This window comes from Vulpes vulpes, chromosome 12 (assembly GCF_048418805.1).
Source record: "Vulpes vulpes isolate BD-2025 chromosome 12, VulVul3, whole genome shotgun sequence".
NCBI lineage: Eukaryota > Metazoa > Chordata > Mammalia > Carnivora > Canidae > Vulpes > Vulpes vulpes.
Genome location: NC_132791.1, coordinates 95,699,347 through 95,719,402, shown reverse-complemented (window position 1 = coordinate 95,719,402; position 20,056 = coordinate 95,699,347). Strand labels below are relative to the sequence as shown.

The 20,056-nt window shown below is 35.7% G+C and overlaps 1 protein-coding gene across 22 annotated transcripts in view; it reads left to right on the top strand.

Annotated features, from left to right (window-relative positions):
- Positions 1 to 20,056, top strand: part of FARS2 (phenylalanyl-tRNA synthetase 2, mitochondrial) — a 584,196-nt gene that overhangs the window by 143,764 nt on the left and 420,376 nt on the right. The window lies entirely within an intron of this gene.

The window sequence follows — 20,056 nt, the reverse complement described above, 5'->3', positions numbered from 1 at the left end:
GTTGCTCTTCAATTGGTTATGAACCACGGTAGCCTATCTTCTTTCACATTAGGGGTTTGGAATAGTGCTCTTTGGGCATTAGTCAGTCTCCTTTTAGCATGCTGACATTAGTCAGAGGAGTCTATAATCCCTATATTCAATTTTATAATAAGCTTTTTATTTTAGGATATTTCTAGGTTTTTTAGATAAATTGCAGAGACAGTGCAGAGTTCTGTATACCTCACACCCAGTTTCTCCTGTTATTGACATCTTACATTAGTATGGTATACTTGTCACAATTAGTGAACGAATTTTTATATATTATTATCTCTATTTATTTATATTTATTTCCAAACCTTCTTGCTGTGGCCTGTGCAATTATCTTTGCTATTACTGGTAGTATTACTTACTGGTAGGAATACTTATATACCAGTAATTCAGAAACTTGAACAAGCAGTTTGAGTGTTCTTCCTGTTGTGTCTTTGGGATTGTCTTGTCTTAAACCCTACTTCTGAAGCACCTGGGTGACAGAGTCAGTTAAGCATCTTACTGTTGGTTTCAGCTCAGGTCATGAGATTAAGCCCCATGCCGGGCTCTGTGCTCAGGGTGGAGTCTGCTTAAGACTCTCCTTCTGTATCCCCACCCCTGCTCGTTCTCCTTCTCCCTAAAATTAAAAAAAAACAAAAAACAAAACAAAACAAAAAAACCCTTACTTTTAATATCTTTGAAAAGTCATCTAATTAAGGAGGTGAAAAAGCCTACAAAGAAAAATAATATCAACAGGTATCAGTTATGTGTCTCTAATTTAAAAAGTATTATTATCCAGTAAATGCAACTTGGGAGACAAAAATCTTTTAAAAAATGTGTTCAGTGGGGATAAGTGTTGTTTTGTTGTTGAAGAGGTTGTGTACCATCATCACCCATGGTAAAGTTCTCTATCCTCTTTGCCTCTAGGTGGCACTATATGGCGTTTTATACTGGCTTATAGTTTTGAAGCTAAAAGATTTGGAATAAAGAAGTCTTTCCGGTTTATGTTATGTCTGTGTTTGCTGGTGTGCCATTTTCACCTCCTGCTCAGCGGAACACAGAACTAGGCACCTCTCTTAGTTCCTGTGAAAGGCCCATCCTAACCAAGTCATATCAGCAATGTGGCATTTGCTGATAACTCTGTGAGTAAGGAGGAGGGCATTTGTATCATGTACTCGGCAGTGCAGTCATTTTGGAAAATTTCTGAATAAGCCTGTCCTTCTCTCCTGATTCCTTTTTCTGTGGTCAATGAGGAGTTGTTCTGAGCTGGTCCTCTGCGTAGAACTTAGTTCTCTGGCATCCCCTTCGCAGCTCCAGGAAATTGCAAAATCCATCAAAAAATTATCTTTGTCATGCAGAGCTATTTAACAACTATCTTGTATTCCATGGGCACCTTTGGGTTTTCACTTCCCTCCCTTCTCATTGCCTCCACCCTCTAACTGCCAAAGTAAAGAGGTTTACTTGGTACTCAAAGACAATAGTTATTTTACCCGCCCCCCCCCCCCCATCTAATTAAGCTGGTAATCTTTTGAGTCAGATCCTTTCCAACAGAGTCATACAGCTAAATGAAACATTTAAAAAATGTCAGCTTGCAGAAATATTTTATGACTGTAGGTGTAGCGTCATTCTGAAACAGCACATCAGCAGACTGAGATGTCATCTCAGTACTGTTGTTGAGATTTGAAAGCTCTTTCTCCTCCCCTCTCCTCTTCCAGCTCTGTTCTCCTTTCTCCTCCTTTTCCTTCCCCTTCATTCACTTCCTCCCTCTTCCTCTTTATTAAAATGCTGGTTTGCATAGCCCGAATTCGTAGTTGGCACCTCATTTCTTTCTTGTACTCAGCCTTTCTACTGAAACTGTTTTATTTGGCTGTGTCACTTGGCAGTACTTTCCCATTAACACGATCTTGGATTATATGTTCGCTACTCATGTTTCTCTTGCCTGCATTTCTATTGTGCAGAGCAAGAATGCTGTCCCACAGGGCTTTAGACTTCTGCTGTATTACCTCAGGCAAAGACTGACTTAGGAACCTTGAATTAACTGAATTGGTGATGTACTAGCGGCTGATTGGTATACCAGCTGGTCAAAATTTCACATGCTGTTGAAGTGACCTCATTATACCTTTGTTTTAATGTTATAATGCATGTGTTTCAGATGTATTTTTCTGAGTTGTCTTGATGCTACTAATGCAGTTTCTTGTTCCAGTACTTCCTTAGCTTGTATAGGTTATTCAGAATGTGAGCCTGATATTTTCCTTCACCATGAGATCAGGCTCGGCGTGACATTTCAGGCAGTAAAGGTGGAATTACTTCAGCATTAAGAGGAAGTTAAAAAGGAGTGAACATGTGCCCTCGCGCATCCCACGTGCCTAACACATTCTTATTGGATGCCTTTGAGGGACCTTGCCTTTATGAGCCCCCAATTGCCTCGGGGGCTACTTGAACTAAGGTTTTATTTTGATTATTTTCTATGCTGTTTCATCTTTCAGAGTGTTATACAGTGAACAACAATATCATAAATCCATGTCTTTTCTTTCTGGAGGGTTTCTTCTGAACCACTTTTAGGTTTGAGCACTATTTCTTCTGCTTCCTCACCTCTATGAGGTTCATTTATTTGCTCAGTGCTGAAACACTCCAATTCCACATTTCTACTGCTCTTTTCATTTGGTTCTGTGCTTTCCTTTAGTGAAGAAGGAAAGCACTGAGGTAACCTCCATCAAGCACTGGTGTCATAGTAGGTGCCACAGGAGTGTCCTCCTCCTTGTGCTCGATACTGTCTTTGGAAGTACACGCGGCCTCTGCCACACATTGCCTTTCTGTCGATGAAGCAGAACATTCTGCAATTTCTGTTTAGTTTCAAAGCAGTCTTCCCTAGATAACTGTCTACATTGATGCACTTACACATATTAATGCATTTGAAAGGCAAACCTTAATTATTTTTTGAGAGATTTATTGGACCTCATGCAATAGTAATGATTTAATTAGGATAAATTGTCACTATTTTATATACGGTGCCTAAAGCAGTATCACTGTGTGAAATTGTGGCAGCTCATCCCTGTTCCTGTTTATATATTCAGTTCCTAATCCTTTCCACCTGACTCTATAGATTCTTGCCACATAGAAGACAAAGAGATGATAATATACATATTGTCATGGAAATTACCACAGAAACTGGAAGATGGGTCTGTGAGTCCGATTTTGGTTTGAATTCGGACTCTACCACTTACTTGTTAAGTGGCAAATCACTTAACTTCTCCAAACCTCAGATTTCTGAGTAATGGGAAAATAAGGATTGTGAGGATTAAATGGAGACATAGAGTAAGTAAGCTAAGCACTTAGTAAGGCAGCGGATAGAGTAAATGATCTAAAACGATTAGCCAGTGGTAGTGCAAGCAGCAGCAGCAGCAGCAGCAGCAGCAGCAGCAGCAAAATTTGTTATAGGGTCATTTCACGGGAATTCAGAGGCATGGTGTGTATTTAGCATTATTATAAAAGGCAGACTGTATAGATTAAACCAGTGATCAATGGATATCTTTAAATGGCTGAATAGAAAAACTACTGCTTTATCCATCACAGACCAGTCCTGAATAACTCTGTCCTGCTATCATCCAAGTCCTCTTTATACTCGGTCACTTATGATTTTTGCATAGATGTATATTATTCTTCTGACCATTTGCTTTTTTATTTGCTTTTTAAATGTGTGTTTAAAAATCTGGGCCATTTTGAAAAATCCCTTTGACTGTCTAAATTTTAAATTTAATTGGCTTTGCAGCCCACTTTTAGTTTTAAGCCTGATTAGAATTAATTTCTCACATTCATTCTTTTCTCATCTGTGAACTACTTGCCCTGGCTTTTGTAAGCAATTGCAGTAGTGGTGGAATTTGTGTTCTGGGTCATTCGGGTTTATGCAAGGACACTTAAGAAAATGTCAGAGAAATAGAAGGAATCCTAGTAGAAAAACAAATAACATAGCCTATTGTGTGCAGTTAATGGAAATCAAGTTTAATTTCATCATCAGTGGCTGTCTCTCAAACATAAAGCAGAGAGAGAGCCAGCCACTTAAAGTCCCTGGAATCAGGGGTGAGCTGAGTTGGTTTAGTCCCAGTGTGGTGACTAATTGGCTCAGTGATCTTAGCTTCTGTGGATCTTACCCTCTCTGGATTTCATTTTCTTACTTGGAGTTGGTTTTGTTGATCTGTAAAGTCTCTTCCAGTTTCACTCATATTTGCTCTAGAAATAATAACTGGTTCGCTCACATGGTTTTATTCTTTTGTGTTGTATTGTGCTGATGGCCTTACAAATTACTGCTTTTCTTTCTTTGAGAATTTTCCCAACTTGAATTGTTAGTGTATGTTACAATTATTTTTGATTTTTAAAGATTTTATTTATTTATTCATGAGTGACACACAGAGAGAGGCAGAGACATAGGCAGAGGGAGACACAGGCTCCATGCAGGGAGCCTGATGTGGGACTCGATCCTGGGACTCCAGGATCACTCCCTGGGCCGAAGGCAGACGGGCTTAACCACTGAGCCACCCAGGCATCCCTATTACAATTATTTTTTTATTATACCCCTATATTATATATACTGTTAGATGTTAGTGATTTTTAAAAAAATAGTATTAAAATGAATGAATTCTTTTACTTATCATTGTCCTAAGCTCTCTGCTGTCTCTGAATTTAGGGGCTTGATATGGGAGTGACACACTTTTCTACTACATAATTAAACTAATATATAACTATAATATATTTACTTGTATATCTCCCTAAATCTTAAAAGAATAAATGCTACTTTTGGGGAAACATTGGTGGCTTTTGGGTTTCATATATCAACCATCCCTGCCCTCCCCTAACATTTTTGATAAGTTTTCTGTACCTACATGGACATGCAGTGCTCTGATTGATCTATTAAAACTAGATTGGCCACAATGAATAATTGAAACTTGTAGTGCACAAATGGACTTCCAGAATTATGATATGTTAACTGAAAGCTTGGGCAAGACACAGAGAGATTTATATGCCATGTGTGTCAAGTGTTCATAGCAGGAGTGGGAGGATTTGTAGGTGATGGGGAGGTTTTTATGACAAATGGAACGGAACGATGTGTGGATCAAGAAAAATGCTCTTTAAAAAATGATAATATGCCTTACAGGTATGAGATATGATTAATGTTACCAACAAGAACACCACAGTTGGAGAAGGGCACTCTCTTCTTTTGTGAGACACACACTAGGGCTATCATCTTGGGTAAGACCAGAGAATGGTTATGGTGCTTGTCTTTCACCTGTTCAATAGTGTATTTGTGTAGCGTGTGTTACGAAAGGAGCGGAAATGATGAGACATCCTTGAGCTTTGTGTTCTGCTATTATGTTGAGAGAATATTTACTTTAGTTTTTATTTCCCTCAGTCTTGACCCATGAAAACCAGGAGAATCACCATATTGAACTACATTTCTGACTTCAGGCTCTGAATTCCTAAATGATCAAGTATATCATTTTGTCTGCTTGAGTGGAAATTTGAGAGAGGATTCCATTTGTTCCTGGTAATGTAATGACCTTGGTGTAAAAAAGAGTATTTAAGCCCTAGAATGAGGGGACTATAAAGCCAATTTAATACATATGTACATAAGGTTATAATAAAACCATATGGATATTATTGTTCACACAGAACCTAAGTATCCAATTAAGAAATATCTAATTGGATGGCTTTTTTTTTTAATTTTTTTTCTATTTATTTATTTATCATAGTCACAGAGAGAGAGTCAGAGACACAGGCAGAGGGAGAAGCAGGCTCCATGCACCGGGAGCCCGATGTGGGATTCGATCCCAGGTCTCCAGGATCGCGCCCTGGGCCAAAGGCAGGTGCCAAACCGCTGCGCCACCCAGGGATCCCTAATTGGATGGCTTTTGATGAGAAATACGCTGTTTTCCTTGTTTCTTCTGTAAGTGACATGAAGCAGTGGTCATTGGCTTTTACCTCCAAGTGTCACTTTGAAATATCCGTATTGCTAATACAAAAGTCAGTTTAAAATTGTTTTTTATACATTCAGTGTTCTTAAATAACAACAATATAAAAGGATTCTTTCTCATAATGCTCATTAACTTTTTCCATGACACTCATTTTGACATTTGGTGTGGTACAGGAACCATATTACATCTTCTTGTCTTGAAGGGTGGTCTTCATCTTGTACCCTGGTTTTTGTGGCTACCACCCAAAGAACATATCATTTGATGTTCTGGCTCTTGTGGCCAGTGGGGCTTGTGTTCATGGGTTTAACAGGACGGTAGCAAAGAAAGAAACAATTCTTAACTGGCTGTCCTCTTACCTACCAGTCTTCCCTTGAAGGAAGTGTATTTGCATATTTTGAAAATTGATGCTTTACAGTTTGGCTTCTAATCAGCCTACCTCTAGGTGCTGACTGAGATCCTCCCCTTTGGGACAGTAACAGGTCTTGTAGCATCCTCAACTACTGGGAGTGATTAAGTACAAAGAAGGCTACTTGAACAATGATAATGGTTTGAGAAACCATCAAGAGCTGAGGACAGGGTTGAAAGATAAGTTTCACCTTCTATACATGGCCACTCCATCAATAGTGAGAGAGGGAGTTGTTTTACCTAATGCACAGAAGCCAACATGGAGAGTTAAGGAAAATGAAGAAATAGAGGAATATGTTCTAAATAAAAAACCAAAATACAATCTCAGAAAAAGACCTTAATGAAATAGATAAATGATTTACCTGAGAAAGAGATAAATGATTTACCTAAGAAAGCGTTCAAAATAATGGTCTTATTTATTTTTTTTAAATAATGGTCTTAAATGCTCACAAGGTTAGGAGAATAATGCATAACTAAAGTGAGAATTTCAACAAAGAGAAAATATAAGTACCAAACAAATCGCAAAGCTGAAGAATATAATAACTGCACACAGAAATTCAGCAGAGGATTCAACACCAGGCTAGATGAAGCTGAAGAAAGAATTAGTGGACTTGAACACAGGGCAGTAGAATTCATCCATTTGGAGGAGCAAAAAGAAAAAATAACAAGAGTGAAGATAACTTAAGGTATTTGTGGGACACCATCAGGAAGAGTATTTTGTATTATAGGGATCACAGAAGAAGAGATAGAAAGGGGCATATTTAAAGAAATCATTATTGAAAACCTCCCTAAATGGAAAGGAAATAGACATCCATATCCAGGAAGTGCAGCATGTTCAAAATAAAATGAATACTAAAACATAATTAAATTGTTAAAAGTTGAAAGTAAGGACAAAATCTTTTTTAAAAAGAGTTTACAATTTTTAATTTTTTAAAATTTTATCTCTTTTTAAAGATTTTATTAATTTGAGAGCGAGAGCACAAGAAGGTGGAGGGTCAGAGGGAGAAGCAGACAGCCCACTGAGCAGTGCTTATCATGATAAGTGTCCTCTTAATCTCCATCACCTACTTCACTCATCCTCCCATCCACTTGCTTTCTGGCAACCATTGGTTTGTTCTCTGTGTTTAGGAGCCTTTTTTTGTTTGTTTATCTTTGTTTTATTTCTTTAATTTCACATATGAGTGAATCCTATGGAATCTTAAGAGCAGCAACAACAATAAAAAATCTTATTTATAAGAGAACTTCCACAACCCTCCTATTCCATAAGACTATTAACAAAATTTTCAGCAGAAACTTTGCAAGAATGGCAGGATATATACAGTGCCAAAAGAAAAACCTGCTCAATTGAGAATACTGTACTCAACAAAGCTGTCCTTTAGATTCGAAGAAGAGTTTAGTTGACAAGAGCTGAAGGAGTTCATCTAGACTGACCTTAAAATAAATGTTAAAGGAATTTCCTTAAGCTGAAATAAAAAGGTGCTAATTAGTAATAGGCAAACATAAAAAAATATAAATCTCACTGATAATGTTAATTACATAATTAAATTGGAATAATGTAATGTTAGTGGGTTAATCACTTATAACTCTAGTATGAAGGTTAAAAGACAAAAGTAGTAAAAATACAGCAATTTCTTAATGGATACACAACATAAAAAGATGTAAGTTGTGACATTAAAACAAATGAGGGGAATAAAAATGTAGAACTTTATAATGTGTTCAGCATTTTAGTTGTTTACAGCTTAAAACAAATTGTTACAACTCTACTGTATTTTAGGTAAGCCTCTGGGTAACCACACAACAAAAACCTATAGTAGATACAGAAAAGATAAAGGAATGTAAATATACCGATACAGAAAATCATGAACTCACAAATGGAGAGAACAAGAGAAATAAAAAGGAACAAAGGAATTCTAGAACCACTAACAAAATGGTAATAAGTCCATACCTATCAATAATTATGATCCCTGGGTGGCGCAGCAGTTTGGCGCCTGCCTTTGGCCCAGGGCGTGATCCTGGAGACCCGGGATCGAGTCCCACGTCGGGCTCCCGGTGCATGGAGCCTGCTTCTCCCTCTGCCTGTGTCTCTGCCTCTCTCTATCTCTCTGTGACTATCATAAAAAAAAAAAAAAATAATAATTATTTTAAATGTAAATGTCAGTCTTCCAATCAAAAGACATAGAGTGGCTCAATGAATAAAAGAAAACAAGACTCAACTATATGATGCTTAGAAGAGGCTTATTTCAGGGTTAAGGACACACCCAAACCTAACGTGAAGGAATAGAAAATGGTATTCCATGCATAGAAACCCAACAAAAGCTGGGGTAACTATACTTATATCAGATAAAATAGACTTTAATAGTACTAGGAGACAAAGAAGGCCATTATATAATGGCAAAGGAGGTTACTCCAACAAGAGGATATAACATTTGTAAATATGCACAACATGGGCACCTAAACATATATAAAATAAATATTAACCCAACTAAGGGAATAAATAGACAGCTATACAATAATAGTAGCAGACTTCTATATCCCACTCTCATTAGTGGGTAGATTATGCAGACAGAAAATCAATAAGGAAACGAAAGACTTAGAACTATACATTAGTAGATGAACTTACTAGATATTTACAGAAAATTCCATCCAGTACAGTATACATTCTTCTCTTCTTCATGAACTCCCCCACAATAGGTCATATGTTAGGCTGAAGAAATCTTAATAAAGAAGACTGAAATTACATTAAGCATCTTTTTTGGTCACAGTGATATGAAGCTAGAAATCAATAGTCAATGAAAGATGAACAAATCATACACATGGGGAGATTAAATAACATGCTACTGAACAGTCAATAAGTCAAAGAAGAAATTAAAACAGAAGTCAAAATATACCTTGAGACAAATGAAAATGGAAAAACAGCATACTAAAGCTTATGAGGTGCATTGAAAGTGGTTTTATAAGGGAAGTTCATAGTGATAAACATCTAAAATTAAGAACTAAAAAAATTTCATATAAACAACCTAAGTTTACAATGCAAAGAACTAGAAAAAGAAAAAGAAATGAAGCCCAAAGTTAATAGAAGGAAGGAAATAACAAAGATGAGAATGGAAAAAAGTGAAATAGAGGCTGAAAAGTAAGAAAAGACCAATGAACCTAAGAACTGTTTTTTTTTTTTGAAAGATAAACAGAATACACATATCTTTAGATTGACTTACCAAGAGAAAAAGTGAAGAGACACAGTATAAATAAAATCAGAAATGAAAGATGAGATGTTACAACTGATATTGCAGAAATACTACTATGAACAATTGGATGCCAACAAATTGGATAACTTAGAAGAAGTGGACAAATTCCTAGAAACATATAATCTACTAACACTGAATTATGAAGGGCTAGAAAATCTGGACAGACTTGGGGCACCTGGGTGACTCAGTTGGTTAAGTGTCCTGACTCTTCATTTCAGCCCCAGGTCTTGAGCTCAGTGTTCTGAGTTCAAGCCATGTGTTGGGCTCCATGCTGGGCATGGAGCCAACTTAAACGAAAAAAATCTAAACAGACCAGTAATGAATAAGGAGATTGAAATAGTAATCACAAACCTCCTAGTAAAAAACAGCCCACGACCAGACTTCTTCATTGGCTAATTCCTCTAAACATTTAAAGAAGAATTAATACCAGTCCTTCTCAAACTTTCCCAAAAAATAGAAGAGGAGAGAGCACCTTTAAAATCATTTTACAAGGTGAGAATTACCCTGATAACCAAAACCAGGAAAAGAAAATACAACGAAAGAAAATTACAGGCATTATTTAGAGATATTTCAGGTTCAGTTCCAGACCACTACAAAACATGAATGTCACAATGAAGTAAGACAAATGAATTTTTTGGATTCTTAGTTTATGTAAAATTTATGTTTGTGCTATACTGTAGTCTGTTAAGTGTGCAATAGTGTTATGTCTAAAAAACAATGTACATACCCGAAATAAAAATTCTTTATTGCTAAACATGCTAATCATCATCTGAACTTTCAGTGAGTTGTAATCTTTTTGCCGGTGGAGGGTCTTGTCTCACTGTTGCCTGCTGCTGACTATCAGGATGGTGGTTGCTGAAAGTTGGAGTGACTGTGGCAATTTCTTAGAGTAAGACAGTGATGAGGTTTGCAGCATCAGTGGACTCTTCTTTCACAATTGATTTCTCTGTAGCATGCAACGCTGTTTGATAGGCTTTTACCCAAGGAGAACTTGTGTCGTAATTGGAGTCCATCCTCTCAAACCCTGACACTACCTTAACAACTAAGTTATGTCATTCGAAATCCTTCATTATCATCTCAACAGTCTTTATGGCATCTTCACTGGGAATATGTACCATGTCAGGAAACCACTTTCTTGGGATGCCTGAGTGGCTCAGCAGTTGAGCATCTGCCTTTGGCCCAGGGCGTGATCCTGGAGTCCCAGGATCGAGTCCCACATCAGGCTCCCTGCATGGAACCTGCTTCTCCCTCTGCCTGTGTCTTTGCCGCCCTCTCTCTCTCTCTCTCTCTCTCTCTCTCTCTCTCTCTCTGTGTCTATCATGAATAAATAAATAAAATCTTAAAAAAAGAAAAAAAAAAAAGGAAACCACTTTCTTTGCTCACCCATAAGAAGCAACTCCTCATCTGTTCAAGTTCATGAGATGGCAGCAGTTCAGTCACATCTTGAGGCTTCACTTCTAATTCTAGTTCATTTGCTGTTTCCATCACATAGTACTTCCTCCAGTGAAGGCTCAAACCTTCAATTCGTAAAAAATGCAATTTGTTTGAAGTGCAAGGAATTGAAGCACAAAAAAATGAAGAATGTCTGTAGTACAATCCATTGTCCCTGATGAACATAGATAAAACAAATCTCCAACAATATTAGCAAACTGAACTCATCAGGACATTAAAAGGATCATACAACCATGACCAAATGGGATTTTTTTTTTTCCAGGGTTGCAAGGAGGATTCAACACCTGCAAATCAAACTGAGGCACCATATCACCATAACATGGGATAAAATTCATAAGAACTCAATAGATGTAGAAAAAAAATTTGACAAAATTCAACATCCATTTATGGTCAAACAAACAAACAAAACTCACAAACTGTGTAGAGAGGGAATGTCTTCCATGTAATAAAAGGCCATATATAACAAGCCCACTGCTAACATGCTCAATGATGGAAAACTGGAAGCTTTTTTTTTTTTTTTAACCTAAGATTAGGAACTAGACAAGGATGACTCTTCTTGTAATTTTTATTCATTATATTACTGGAAGTCCTAGACAGAAATATTAGACTCAAAAAATAGTATTCAAATTGGAAAGCAAGAAGTAAAACTATTTTATTTGCAGATGACATGATATTAATAAAGACCTTACTAAAAAACTGCTTAACTAATTAATAAATTCAGTTAAGTTGCAGGGTAAGAAATCAATATACAAAAATGTTATGTTTCTATACACTAGTAATAAATGATCCAAAAGAGAAATATTAATTTGGATTAATACCTAAAATATATAAAGATCCCATGAGAGTCAATTTAAAGAAAGTCAATTAAAAATGGGAAGAAGAGATGAATAGATATTCCCCCAAAGAAGACATAGATATGGCCAACAGATACATTTAAAGATAATCAACATTACTTTTCATCAGGGAAATGCAAAGCCACAATGAGATACTACTTTATGCCTATTACAGTGGTTTCTGTCAGAAAGATAGGAATTAACAAGTGTTGGCAAAGATATGGAAAAAAGGGATTCCTTGTGGGCTGTTGGTGGGAATATAAATTAGTATAGTCTCTATGGAAAACAGCATGGAGTTTTCTCATAAAATTAAAAATATAACTACGACATGATCCAGCAGTCCCACTTCTTCCAGGCATTAGCCCAAAGGAAGAGAAATCACTATCATCTTGAAATATATCTGTACCCCCATGTTCATTGCAGCATTATTTACAATAGTCAAGATATGGAATCACCATTAGGGTCTATTGATGATGAACGCATAAAGATGTGTATACATACACACACACACACGCCCAGCCATAAAAACAAAGGAAATCCTGCTGTTTCCCATAACATATACAGACTTTGAGGGCATTATGCTTAGTGGAATGTCAGAAAAAGGCAAGTAGTGTATGACCTCACTTATATATGAAATCTAAAAACCCTGAATTCATAGAGAAAAGATTGTTGGTTGCCAGAGGCAGGGGGTTAGGAGGTAAGGCAAAATGGGCAAAAGGCGGTCAAAGGTTACCACTTCAATTATAAGATAAATAAGTTCTGGGGATGTTATATACAGTCTGGTGGCAGTAGACAATAATACTGTATAGTATATTTGAAGCTTGATAAGAGAGTAGACCTTAAAATTTCTCATCGTAAGAAAAAACCATTTTGTGAATGTGTGTGATGGTAGATGTTAACCAAAGTTGTTTTGGTAATCATTTCACAATTATACATATTTGAAGTCATAATGTTGTATACCTAAAAGCCATACAATGCTGTATGTCTGTTTTACCTCATTAAATATATAAATATAAAAAGGCTGACTGACCTTCATCTTCTGGAGTGGACACAGAGCAGGGCAGTCACCCTGCGGGCCCCCATTTCATGTGTTTTGGTAGTTACACCAGAGTCATTCCACTCAGCTCCAGTTTCCTTTTCTAGTTGAATATCTTTTTTTTTTTTTCTAGTTGAATAACTTGATGTTGTGTTTGTTTTAATGCATAATTGTGAGTAAAAGGTTCTTTTCTATTAGCCAGCTAGGTCATGTAATAGAATTTTTACTTTTAGTGGACTATAAAAGGTATCTTTTGGAACCTGGGGCTTTTACATTTCTATCATTTATTATGTGAGGAGAACATCTTTTACCTGGATATTCATTTTGATGAAGAGTACCTCATTCCTTTTTCCTTCGTACCGTTTACTGATGAAATGTTCCTTTCCATTTCACCTTAGTGTTCAGCTCTCCACATTTCTTTCTAATTAATGTGTCCTTAGAGTGGTACTCATTCCTGGAAAAACAACAGCTTTATTTTCATCTATAGGAATATTAAGTACTATTTGCTGATTTTGTGTGTGTGTGTGTGTGTGTGTGTGCGTGTGTGTAGTTATTTTGGGGTCAGTGACTGTATTCATGTAATATGGTATAAGTTACTTGTGCTTTTATTTGTGTATTACAAGCCACATGGTGGTGATACGTATAATTTTTAATTTTGATCACTTGGTAAAGATAGCATCTGCTAGATTTCTGCACCATGAAGTAACTATTCTTCCCCTTGCAACTAATACGTTTTTTGTGGAGGGATACTTTGAAGCTATGTAAATATCCTTTTTCTCATTATATTTAGCCCCACTAACTTTAGAGCCAGATGTTCATTTTCTTTATCCATCATTTCATCTAAAGCTGTTGTGTAGAATTTTATTTTTAGGAAGGCTTTTACCTTCTCCCATATATTTATTCAATTAATTATATCAGCATGACTTTGTAGGTAATTATTTTATCGGTTATATATCGCCTTACTGGAATTATTTATTTCACTTTTCAGCTGACCCCTACCCCCCCCCCCCCCCCCCGTTGGCCAGTGGGAACCCCTTCTACTAGTCTCCTGTTTCTTTTGACACGTTTTCATCATTTTTGAGTCCCACGTCGTATCTTGGGTTCATGGTGTGCTTCCTCTGTCCCAACCCTGGAATCAATTCATTTTTTTAAGGGGCCCTGCTTTTTTATTGAAAAATGGTATTTAGAATCCCAGGCTTGAGTGTAATATTGCTATTGGGATGTCATTGCTTCTCATTCCCCTCAATGGACAGAAAATATATGTACATGTACTTTTATTTTTTTTAATCAATGTATATGTAGAAAATATGAATTTATATGGATACTTCAGTTTCATGATGACATGAGTCTTTCTAGCTCTCCTCATGTTTTTGTTTTTGGACTGTGAGTGAATAACCTGGTTCTCCTTACTCAGTTTTAGAATGAACATTGAGTAGTTTCAGAAATGTTGACATATACTTCTGTGGAAAAAAATTACATGCTGGTATATATTTGCTGTTATTTTCTGTTAAGAAAATAGTTAGAATATCACTTTTCAAATTTACTTTGGTTAATTTTTTCCTACCCTCTTCAGTGTGTGTCAGCGTCATTTATTAAGAATAGAAGCAGCTCTATTGTTACTCATGGTATTCTGCTTTAAGTTCTCGCCATATCTGGGTGAGTTCTGATTATTTGTAATTTTTTTAGTAGGTAAAATATTCCTGTGATTCTAAAAGTCAGAAGTATACAAAAAAGTTTACTTCAGAAAGTTACTCCTATCTCATCCTCACTCCCAACACCTCCTTCTTTTTTACTCCATTCCCATTCACTGATTCTTTTCAGTCTTCAATCTGTTACCACCCGATTTCCTTTACAAAATAAACCTCTGTAGGTTCATCTTTTTGATGTTGTTTGTTCATTTTATTTTATACAAATGAACAGATTTGTGTATGTTTTATTTTCCTTTTTTTTTTACATGAAAAGAAGCATAATTGGTTTTTTAAAAGATTTTTTAAATGTATTTTGGAGTGAGAAGGGGAGAGAGAGAGAGAGAGAGAGAGAGAGACAGTGAGTGCACAGAGGGATAGTAAAAGGGAGAAGCGGGCTTCTCACTAAACAGGGAGCCCGATGGGGCCTCAATCCTAGGACCCCCAGTTCATGACCTGAGCCTAAGGGAGACACTTAACTGACTGAGCCACCCAGGTGCTCTTATAATTGATAAATGATATATGCTTTTTTTGCACTTTGCTTTTCTCACTTAGCAGTGTACCTTGAGAATCATTGCACATCAGTTCAGAGAGATTTTCGTTCTTTCTCCTATCTCTAAAATACTCCAATGATGGATAGATCATAGTTTAACTTATCTCTTATGTATGGACATTTTTTTTTTTGTTTGTTTCCCATATGTTGTAGTTACAAACAATGCTACAATGAAAACCTTGAATATAGGTATTAGTTCTGGAGGTTTATCTTCAGGGTAAATAGAAGTGGGAGGATTGAGTAAGGAGGTGAACGCATATGTAATTTTGTTAGCTATTGCCAGATTGGCCTTCAAAAGAATTCTACCAATTTCTGTGTTTTTGTCAACAATCTATGTGAGTATGAGTTTTCACAGGTCCCACCAGAAGAGTGTGTTTTGAGTTTTAATTTTTCTAATGTCATAGTGTTGTTTTAATTTGCATTTCTCTTCTGAATATCTTTCACGTGTTAAGAGTTATTACCTTTTTTTTTGGTGAATTATATATTCATATATGTTTCCGTTTTTTCTTGATGTTTTGTCAACTCTTAAAAGTTCCTTATATATTTGGATAATTGTCACTTTGTCCTGTTGTTTCCTGAAAAACGTTTTCCTTTTTCCTTTTTTCAATTTCCATGTAGAAGGGCGTGTATATTTTCTTTTTTTCTGTTAATGACTTTTAGTTTGTAGTATTGGGGTAGAAATGTAACTTATTATTTCTTATTATGAGACACACTTCTTTCTTCTTTATTTAAAGAAGTAAAAACTGATTAAAAACTGATTATGATCAGTTATTTATTTTATTTATTTAAAAACTGATTTTATTAAAAACTGATATATGATCAATTTTTGTTCATGTTGTCTGGGTCCTTGAGATGAAAATGTATTTTATACTGTCAAGTAGCAAGATATATATATTATTTCCTTTATAAGTTATGTTGTTTAGGCCTTCTGTCTTCTTAGTTAATTTTGTGTACTTGATTTTATTCTAAGAATGGTGTATTAAATTCTCCCAGTATTAGTGTTTTAAAGTGTGTCTTTTGCATCTCCTATGGATTTTTCAAAATAAGTGTGATTACTGTGTTATTTGATTTGTAAATATTGATAAGCCCTGCATATTATTATGATTTGAAAATTTTAGAATTAATGTCTTGTTTTTCATGTTTAGTGTTGTTACTGTTTTTTGTTTTTTTTGCTTGAATTTTACCTTTTCTGATTTCATGATTACTGTGCTTGATGTTTCGTTTCTATTTGCTTGTTATACTCTGTTTCTTATTTTTAGCATTGTCTTAGATGTGTTTCTTATAAACAACATATAGTTAGTTAGGTCCTGCTTTGTTATCAAATTTAATGTTTTTGTTCTTTTTTTTTTTCCTTTTAAGGGGTGAATCAAGTCCATTCACACATAGTGATATGCCTGATATGTTTGGTCTCAACTCTGTCATAATATTGTGTAATTATGTATTATTTTATATTCAGCTTATTTCTTTCTCCACCAAATATATTTTATTTTGTTTTTTGCCTTTGAATTAATGTTTTTTGCCTTTTAGAAAGGTTCATATTTTTGTTTTAATGGTAACTGTTCTATTTACATCATTTTAAATACTCTCATTTCACCATTTTCTTATTTAACCTACTAGTTTGTTCTATTTTTTTTTTATTTTTATTTTTTTATTTTAAAGATTCATTCATTCATTTATGATAGACACACAGAGAGATTGAGAGAGAGAGAGAGAGAGAGAGAGAGAGAGGCAGACACAGGCAGAGGGAGAGGCAGGCTCCCTGCAGGGAGCCTGACATGGGACTTGATCCTGGGACTCCAGGATCGTGCCCCGGGCCAAAGGCAGGCGCCAAAACTGCTGAGCTACCCAGGGATCCCCTACTAGTTTGTTTTAAAGGTGTTTTTTAACTAATACCTGTCATGTATACAGTAACCAATTTGTATTTTTCACTTGCCACTTCTACTCCATCTTCTTCCATTTCTTATTCTATTATTTCTACTTTGTTTTAGTTTCAGATCTATAATTTTATGTGTTAATGTGTTATTCATTATTAATGTGGTAGGTTTTTTTGTGAATATTTCTCAGTTACCTTTTGCTTGAATAAAGTTTATGCTTTGGTGAATTCTTTAAAAAGAGCTCATTAAGGGATGCCTGAGTGGCTCAGTGGTTGGACATCTGCCTTTGGCTCAGGGTGTGATCCCAGGTCCAGGGATCGAGTGTCACATTGGTTTCCCTGCAGGGAGCCTGCTTCTCCCTCTGTCTATGTCTCTGTCTCTGTGTCCTCATGAATAAATAAGTAAAATCTTGGAAAAAAAACCCACCAGCTCGTTAATATGAAATTTCCCGTGTTGTTGTATGTTTAGAGCTTTTTCTGTAGACCTGATGTGCAAAAGCCAGTGTTGCTGGGTATAAAATTCTTGGTACATAACTTTTTCTTTCTTTTAAAAATTTTTTTTAATTGTTATTGGATTGTTTGAAAATGTGACTCCCCTGCTGCCCTGCTGCATGTTATTTCAAAGAGTCTGATGCTAGTCTAATTGCTTTGCCCTTCTAAGTTATTCGATCATTTTGCTTGGAGGCCTAGGGTATTTTTTTCCTCTTCATCTTTGAAGTCTGATTGTGTTTACCAGAATATGTCTTGTGTTTTGTCCTCCCAAGCTACATTTTCTCTAGTACTCATTTTATCTGGTGCCCATTAGTTCTGGTCTCATGGTGTTCTCTCCTCTTATAGGGATTTCCAATTATATACATGTTATTCCTTCTTTGCATCACTTCCATTTCCACCACTTTCTCTCAGATTCTTCTTTCTTCACCTTGTTGTTCCTACTTTTCTTTAATGTTCCTAATTAAATTTTCCCTGAGGCTCTTCTCTACCATGTACTTCGTGATTTAGACTTCTATTTCAAGAAAATTTTGTTGTCTTTCTTGAGTTTAATCAACTTTATTTTCATTTCTTCCTGTTTTTCATACATTTTTGTTCTTAATTTTTGAGTTTTTGACTCAAGCAGTTATTCATAACCCCAAATGCTTTTTAGTGTATTTAATTTGGTTTTGAAGTATTATGTTACCTTCTTCTGCTGCTGCTTCTTGACTTTCTTTTTGAGGGAAAGGGGAAAATAGAATTTCATCAGTTAAGCTGTACTGAGTGTTTCTGGTATTTTCTATGTAGCTTTATTTCATTTTCTTCTGTTACTTTTTGTGGGTGTTTTGGTTTGGAAGAATTTGTAGGTGCCTGGTGCCCTCTTCTGTTAGTGTAGCAAAGTACAGAGCCTCCAGTGGAATTTTTTGTTTTATATTTTGTATTGTTTTGTTTTTTGGATGAGATGGGGAAGGAAATGATTTTATAAACCCTCTAAATTTTTAGGTTTGCTTTATTTTTATGGAACCCCACTCAGTTGCCAAAGGATGTTTTTCATTATTTTCATCTTTTTCTTTTCCATTGTAACCATGCATTTTGATGATTGTCACTTTTAATTGGTCATGCTGTCCCTTCATTGTGATCTTTAGTCACATATCTTAGAATACTTGTAGGATTTTCACACTTACAGTCACTTACTCTTTTTAGTGGTGATTTTAAATCAACCTTAATCCTTCACCAATTCCCCTTTTTTCTCTTACCCTCAATTTTTCTCTGCTTGTGCTTGCTTACCTCAAAGGTAAAAAGTGGGATGGAATTTAATAGTTCCTTTTCTCTGGGAATTATTTAACTTGCATGCCTTCCTTCTTTCCTCCTTTGCTTCCTTGCTCCCTCTCTTCCTCCCTTCCTTCTTTTTTACATATAATCATTTTGAAATTTGGGCATTGTCCTTTTCCCATGTTATTTAACAGTTTTATTTACTCTTTGTTGTTCTCAGTTATTTTAGAATAGTTGTTGAAGAACAGACTTTGGCAGCTGCATTGTCTTCACTCTTAATAGGACTAGTTTGAGTTATAGGATAGTAGAATCTTTTTTTTTGAGATTTTCTTTTGATTTTGCTAGACACTTAGAGAAGCTACCAGTCTGCGATTGCTTTAGTTTATTTCACAGCCTGAGATTCTCTCTCTTGCCCAAGTAATGTGACTCCTAACTGCAAGTCTGTACAAGAATATTGTATTCATCCTTATCATGGGGGTAAGTCCTTTAAGGCTGTTTATTGGATTATGCAATTTGGTCAGACACTGTGGGGTTTCACTTGACCCTGACTTGCTGTGGTAGGCTGTCATAACAAATGTTCAGCTTTTCAGTAGATACATTGCATATGCAGATATTCTCAGTGTTTCTCTCTGGCTTATGTGGTGCTTTTTCCCCTGTTTTTTTGCTTTCCTGTAGAGTTTTAATTCCTCTCTATTGTGTTACTTCTGTGCTTTTAGGGATTTTTGTATATTTTAATAGATTTATGAGGAGGCTTGGTTCTAATTATTCAGCTCAATATTACTAGAAATAGCAGTTGACTTTTTTTTTTTTGTTAAAACATTAATTTTTTTTTAAATTTCTTGGGACATTAGGTGTTAAGAATGATAGATTCATTTGCTCAGTTCTCCATCTTGAGTCCTCTCCTAGCAGGTGAAGATTTGCTTTGTTGTTAAAGATGGGTACACTTTAAAGGAAGGAAGTGAGGGAACCAGCTTATGACTAATAAGAGATGTGATTAATAATGATGATAATTAAAATGTATCTAGTCATTGCAGTATGCTGTGCTTTTCATATGTTATTTAATTATCACAGTCTCTTAATTTAGTGTTATTATTTCTACTTTACAAATCATTACCTGAAATTTATTTACCATAACACATAGCCTTGTGTTCACCTATATTTCATTTTCTGTGCTAAGTTTTGGAGATAACAGGGTTAAGCAAAGTTCAGCATGCTTTCTGCCTTCGTGTGCTTTAAAGAATTTAATTCTTGGAATATACTTTCTT